Source organism: Corvus kubaryi, unplaced genomic scaffold (assembly GCF_017639235.1).
Source record: "Corvus kubaryi isolate FWS band 111438036 unplaced genomic scaffold, C.kubaryi_AGA036_p1.0 37232, whole genome shotgun sequence".
In the NCBI taxonomy this organism is placed as follows: Eukaryota; Metazoa; Chordata; class Aves; order Passeriformes; family Corvidae; genus Corvus; species Corvus kubaryi.
The window spans coordinates 2,523,176-2,529,281 of record NW_024581066.1 but is presented as its reverse complement, the minus strand read 5'-3'; the positions used below and the strand labels follow the sequence as shown (position 1 = coordinate 2,529,281).

The window sequence follows — 6,106 nt, the reverse complement described above, 5'->3', positions numbered from 1 at the left end:
GCATGGGGTGACATGTGCCTCTAGAGAAATACCCCATTCCAGGGACGATGCTGGCACCTGCAGCACCATTTTCAGTACCCCCCTTGTAGTACGGGCTTCACTATACCCCTGAGGCAACAGCCCACCCACAGCCTTCCCCTCTCCTCCCCTGTGCTGGCACTTGGCCCCACAGCAACCCGCTGACAAATCCCGCCTTTAGTTCCTATGGCAGAAGCCAATTCCCCCCCCCCCACTAATCTGCCCGTGCATGCAGCCTCCACCTGCTGAGCCAGCGGAAGCCGTGCTCAGCCAGCCCCAGCCAGCACCAGGGCTCTGAAACCCACTCCGGCTGCAGAGCCTGGAGGGTGGCAAAGCCTTTGCACCCTGGTCCTCCTGCCGTGGGAAATCCAACCCTGCTTAGCACCAGGCAGTGAGGAGTCTGCAGGCAGCATCATCTGGCATCAGGAGAGCTGAGCTATCCAGGTAAGGGCCGGGTGCAGGCAGGGAGGTGACCAGAGTAAGCACTGTCCCTGATGTGCCTTGTTCTGCCGGCTACCAAGGAGAGGGTCTGGTTCCAACCCCCTTCACTAAGCCAAGGTCTTGTCCTCCATTTCGGCTGCTCGGCAGTCCTGCTGCAAGGTCACCCTGCAGCCGGAGCCTGTGCTGAGCTCTGGAGCCATCACACACTGAGGGACCCCAGCCAGGGTCCGGAGCTTTCTAGTCCCCAGCTGCAAGGAGGGTTCGGAGCCTGACCCCGGCGCAGAGGGGAGTGAAACGGGGGAGCAGCAGTGGAGGGGCTGGCTGCGGCACCCTGCCCTCCTTGCCTAGGCAAAAGGACAGCGCGGCTATGCCCCCCTCCCGGGGCAGTAGGGCCAGCTGTCTGTTCCAGGAAGAGGGGAGACACTGGGCAAAAGCCAGAGCACCGGGCATTCCTGTGCCGGAGCTGCGGTAGCGGGGCGACCCCAGCAGCATCCCGCTCGCAGGTGCGGCCGATGCAGCTGGGGGGGCCGGATCAAAGCGGGCTGCAGGGGTGGGGGCACCGGGCTGCAGTCCGGCGGGCCCGGAGCCGAGGGCTGTCCCAGCCCGCCCGCGCGGTGCCCTTGGCGCGGCGGGAAGCGCTAGGACCCGGCGTGCCGCGGCCGGCAGCGCTGGCACCGGGCGGTGCGGGACGGGACTGTGCCCTGCGGGCGGCGGCGCCGCGGGAAGGAGCCGGCAGCTCCCGGGGAAACGTGTAAGCGACGTGGTGGTGCCCCGGCTGCCTCGGGTGCGGGTGGGCGCTGGGGCGGAGCGGGACCCCCGGCAGCAGCGCTCGGGGAAGCCCTGGCAGGCGTCCCGCGGCCGTGCGCGGCGGCCGGGGCTGCGGAGGTGGCCGGGGCTGCGGAGGTGGCCGGCTGTCCGACCGGGGCTCCGACCCTGCCGGTGCTGGGTGCTGCTGCCTTCCCTTCCCCTCCATCTACAGGACCCCCGCGGGGCCGGTCAGGGAGGCTGTCCCGGGAACGCAGTACCACGGGGCAAGAAACGCCTCCCCTCTCGCCATCCCCCGATACAGCCAGCTGGGGACGGTGTTTGGTTACCCTGCCCGTGGAGATGTCACCCGACCACTGGCACGGCCGCCGCTTACTGGCCCCGTCATCTTCCTGTGTCAGTCCCAGCCCTCTCTGAGTGCCGGCTCCCTCCCTGCCCCGCCAGTCACATGTTCCTGTACGGCCCCAGGGCTGCCTGCACCACAGGGAACACCTTCAGGGAGCCCTCCACGTTCTTGGGGTTCTTGGGGCTGTGCCACCGCTCACCTCCCTGCCAGAGCTTCTTCTACAGCCCAAATCGCCTCTTGCAGGCCCTTTGCCCCAGTAGTAGCTGGGCACTCTCCCATGACCCTTTCTATTTGTAGATTGACCGCTGGAAGCTTGCCCTCCCCCCTTGCACCATTCCCCATGCAGGTCCTTTCTCCCCAGGCACCATTCCCTGGCTGCCCTCGGTGTGATTTGGCCCAGCGCAGAGGTCCTGGCTGCGTTGTGAGTCCAAGGCATGACCCAAGGCTTGTTTGCAGGAGCCTGACCTCGTGTGCAGGCGGAAGAGAGGTGAAGGTACAGGCAGAGCAGGGTTCGTAGCATGGCCCTTGACCCAAATGAGTGGTGCCTCTCAAGGTCAGGGCACTGCCCTGCTGCCCCAGTAAAGGTCTTAATGCAAGAGGTGAGAAAACAGGGTCCCCACTGCTGCTTTTTGTCCTTATACCTCCAGTGCCCTGATGCTGTCCTGGGAGGGAGTGGGTGCTGTAGGGGCTGGAATGGATCAGAAAATGTAGGGAGTGAGGGAAGTTGGCACAGTTGGGTGGTAGGAGATAGTGAAACTTATCTGTCATGATCCTCAGGCTTGTGCAGGGAAGGTGATGGAGGATGTGGTGGAGGAGCACCAGCTGTGCTCCACCAGCTGTTTTGTCCACAGACATATAAGAAATCCTGCCATTCACTGCCAGGAATGGTTGGAGCATCCCTGAAGGCAAGCTGGATTGCACTGGGACCAGCAGGATGGGCGATACGGGCAGCAGTGGCAGAGAAGCCTGTCCAGAATCAAAGACAGCAGCCCTGCCCTGAGCTACTGCCAGCAACAAGACCCTCCAGGGATCTCCAGAAAGCTAGGCTTTTGTGGAGCTTTTTTCCTTCTTGAGAAGCCTGTTTTTTTTCAGGGAACCCAGCACCTCCATGACTGCAAGTGCAAAGCAGGGCCAGCAGCAGCACTGCTGGGGACTGCACAGCAGCTCAGCTCTGCTGAGATCTTCCCAGCTCTGCCATCCCAGGATACTGCAGTAGCAAAAGCCAGGTGAGACTTTCCCACCTGCTTGCATCCTCTGGAGATGGCAGATCCTGTGTGGAGAGTGGAGAAGACAGGGGGTTGGTGATGTCTGCAGCTCCTCCCCAGAAGAGGGATCTTTGTGGGAAGCCAGCCACCAGTGTTGTAAGGGCTGACTTTTGTCACCTGGCTTACCAGAAAAGAGATTTACTGGGTCTGGGTAGCAGTGTTAGAAGAGCAGGCTGTTTCCCCGGAGACTGAGTCTCTATCAGCTGAGTATGCATGTATAGAGTAAGCCTGAGGCCATAAGTCCAGGGGAGGGTAGTGCCAGGAGGCCCTCTTGTTCCTGGGGCACTGGGTCAGTGGCACAAGGGTGCTTCTGGATGCCTCACAGCCCAGGATGAAGGGGAGAGGGACGCAAGCTGCCTTTTGGGAAGTAACCTATGCTGAGGAGGTGCACTTCATGCCTTTTCCCATCCCATCCTTGTGGAACTTGGGGTTCTCAGGGGACCAGCCAGGACTCCTTCTGTGGCCTGCAGCTGAGCAGCAAGCACAGCCCCGCATGATAGTTATCATGTTCAGGGTGACTGTCACAGTGTTGTGTCCTCATGTGATCGATCCATCCTGACCCTGAGATCTGATTCCTATCCCTGCCCTTCTGCACAGTGTGTTACCTACAGGCAAACTCGGTTTCTTTAAACCACCTTCAAACAAAAAGCCCTTGCTTCTGCCCTGGACTTCCCTGCTTACTCCCAGATTTCCCAGCTCCCGCTCATCCCCAGTCCCCCCACGGATTAGCACAGCACACACAACAAGCCCACTCTTCGGGGTGCCTTGCCCCACTTTGTGCACTTGGCTCCCAGTGCCATTTATTCCCCCAACTCCCTGCTGCAGCTCACTGCCTCCTCATCCTCATGGTGACCCCAGTGCTCGGGCCCGTGCCTACCCTACCCTAAACCCCCCGCCCGAGGGGTGGCTTGGCATACGTCCCCACCCTGGAATGCCGGACCCTTTCCCACCAGCCACCAGCTCCCCGCTGCTGGGAGAACGCCCCAGCTGCGCTCCCCGCACGCTGCTCCCCCGCCGTCGCCGCCGCATTCCGCGGGGCCGCTTAAGCCCGCGCCCGGCTAATTCCTTCCCCGTGGGCTCCCCGTGCTCCCGCTCCCGCTCCCGCCGGGAGAGGGCCCGCGCCCCGCGCCGCCGCCAGGGGGCAGCCGCGGCCCGCCCGCCGATGAGTTTGCGGGTGCTCAGCGCCGGGCCGGCCCAAGGGCCCCGCAGGGCCCCACAGAGCCCCACAGAGCCTCGCAGGGCCCCACAGAGCCCCCCAGGGCCCCGCGGGGTCGGGCAGCTCTGCAGAGGGGTGGGAAGGGGTCAGGGGACAGTGCCTCCCCCCCGGCGACAGGCCAACTCTGCCGCGCTCCCCCCGCGGCATGGGCGCGGGACGCTGCAGGCTCCCAGCCACGTACCCCAGCCCGTCGTGTGAGGGGTGCAGGACCCCCCGAGGGTTTCCTCCTCCCTGGTCCGTGTTACAGCATCCTCTGCCCACGGGTGGAGACTCAGCTTTGCAGAGGGGCTGAGGAAAGGGGGGAGGGCAGTCCCAGCGGTACCCTGGCAGCTGGGCTGCTGGTCATGGGTTTAGCCTGCCCTTCTTTTGATGTCCCATGGTTGTGCTCCACTGGGTGGCCTGGGGGCCTCGTTTCAGCTTGGGAACCTGCGGAAGCATGACTGGCAAGGAGAAGAAATGATGAACGGCTGGTACTGTTGGAAGCTGTGGGAAAGGGCCCTCCTGGAGACCTCCCTGGGGGATGTTTAGGAGCATTCAGCCACAGCTCCGCTGTTGATTCGCCCAAAGGGGAAAGCATGACTGGATGGACTTAGTTTCCAGACAGGATTTAGTCAGCTTTGCCAGACATTTGCACAGAGCGGAATTCCTCCACACCAGCCAGCAAATGTCGGGCCAGGCACAGACCAGGGCTGGCACGGCTGTGAGAACTCCTGGACCTGTGTTTGGAGCTCTCATCTCTGCAGGTGGCCATGTGCCATGGTCCCCGTGGTGAGCACAGAGACTGCCCGGGAGCAGGCTGGCTGGGAGAGCAGGTGGGCACCTTGGCCCTGCCCTGCCACGCAGGATGGGCAGACTCTGGCTGCAGCAGCACTCCCTGAGTGCCGGAGCATGGCTCTGCCTGCTGCCACCAAGGTGCCTCGGGAAGGCTGATGGGGAGCCATTGCTTCAGGCTATCCTCCAGAGCTGGGATTCACCCATCCTCCAGAAAGCCGCCTTCTGCCTTTTAGATGGTTCTGGGAGTCGCTGGGCACCTTGCTACACTGGGGTGTGGATGGACTTTGTCGAGGGGGGAACAGGACCACACGGCAGCTGCCACCCCTCTTCCTCTTGCCAGGTTCCCTGGCTCCCAACAGTCCACAGCTCCCCCACGGTGTTTTACGAGTGTGGCTGAGTGCCAGCCAGCTCCTTCCTTAATGGCTGTGCTCCATCGTGGGAGACTGGTGCTGCCAGCTAAGGAGCAGGATGTGCCCCCGGCACTGCTTCAATGGGCCAGATGACCTTGACTATAGTGTGGCTCCCTCTGCCAGCCCCAGCTCCATCCTCCGCCAAGGAGACCTGGTGTGACACCCTGACCGGGTGCTTGGAGTGGTCTGTGCCCGGGGCTACCATTTCTGAACGCCACAGGATGTTCCTGCCTGTCAATGAGCCAGGGGTTAACCCTGTCTCCTCTGGTACAAATGGGGCCTGAACTGTGTATCTTAAGTTTATCCAGGCCTCAGCTTGGGCTCTGGCAGGCGGAGACTGCCTGCTGTGAGGTAACATTTCACCCTTGGCCGGTGGCGGCACAGCTGTCACTCAGTAACTAGCACCCAGCAGCTCAGCTGGTAATTGGTGCCATTAGTCAGTATTTACTCCCTTAATGCTTGTAGGAGAAAGCACATGGGCAGCTGGAGCTCGGGAGAGGGTAGCAGCAGTGCAGGGAGGGAGGCAGAGGGTTGGGGATGGATTGCCAGGGAAGGATTGTGCGAAGGAAGATGGTGAGGATGGGAGACCCTCAGCAGTGGCTTGGGCAGAGGGGCTTGTGTCCCCCCATCCTGACAGCAGGGGGATGCCCTGTGTCCCAAAGATGCTGCTGTTCCATTGGGGCGGGCTGCCCCCACCTCCAGCAGCCTGAGAGGGGGCTGGAGTTTGACTGGACCCCACTGTCCGTGCCAGGTCCCAGGAGCCCTGTGGGCACCACGGGTCCCTTGCTGAACTGGGACCAATCAGCAGACAATGGGATTTGTTTCTGCTTGCCCAGCTGGAAAACACCCATGGCCTTGCCACTGGGCTGGG

General features: G+C 62.5%; 1 protein-coding gene across 2 annotated transcripts in view; it reads left to right on the top strand.

Moving 5' to 3' along the window:
- Positions 1-319: 319 nt before the first annotated feature.
- Positions 320-6,106, top strand: part of SLC29A1 (solute carrier family 29 member 1 (Augustine blood group)) — a 33,896-nt gene continuing 28,109 nt past the window's right edge. Inside the window, exon 1 of one of the 2 annotated variants that reach the window (XM_042022971.1) lies at positions 320-462. The gene's annotated coding sequence lies outside the window, so the exon portion shown is untranslated. Of the gene's footprint in view, positions 463-1,141; positions 1,211-6,106 lie in introns of those variants that run through there. The other variant, XM_042022975.1, reaches the window with a different exon arrangement.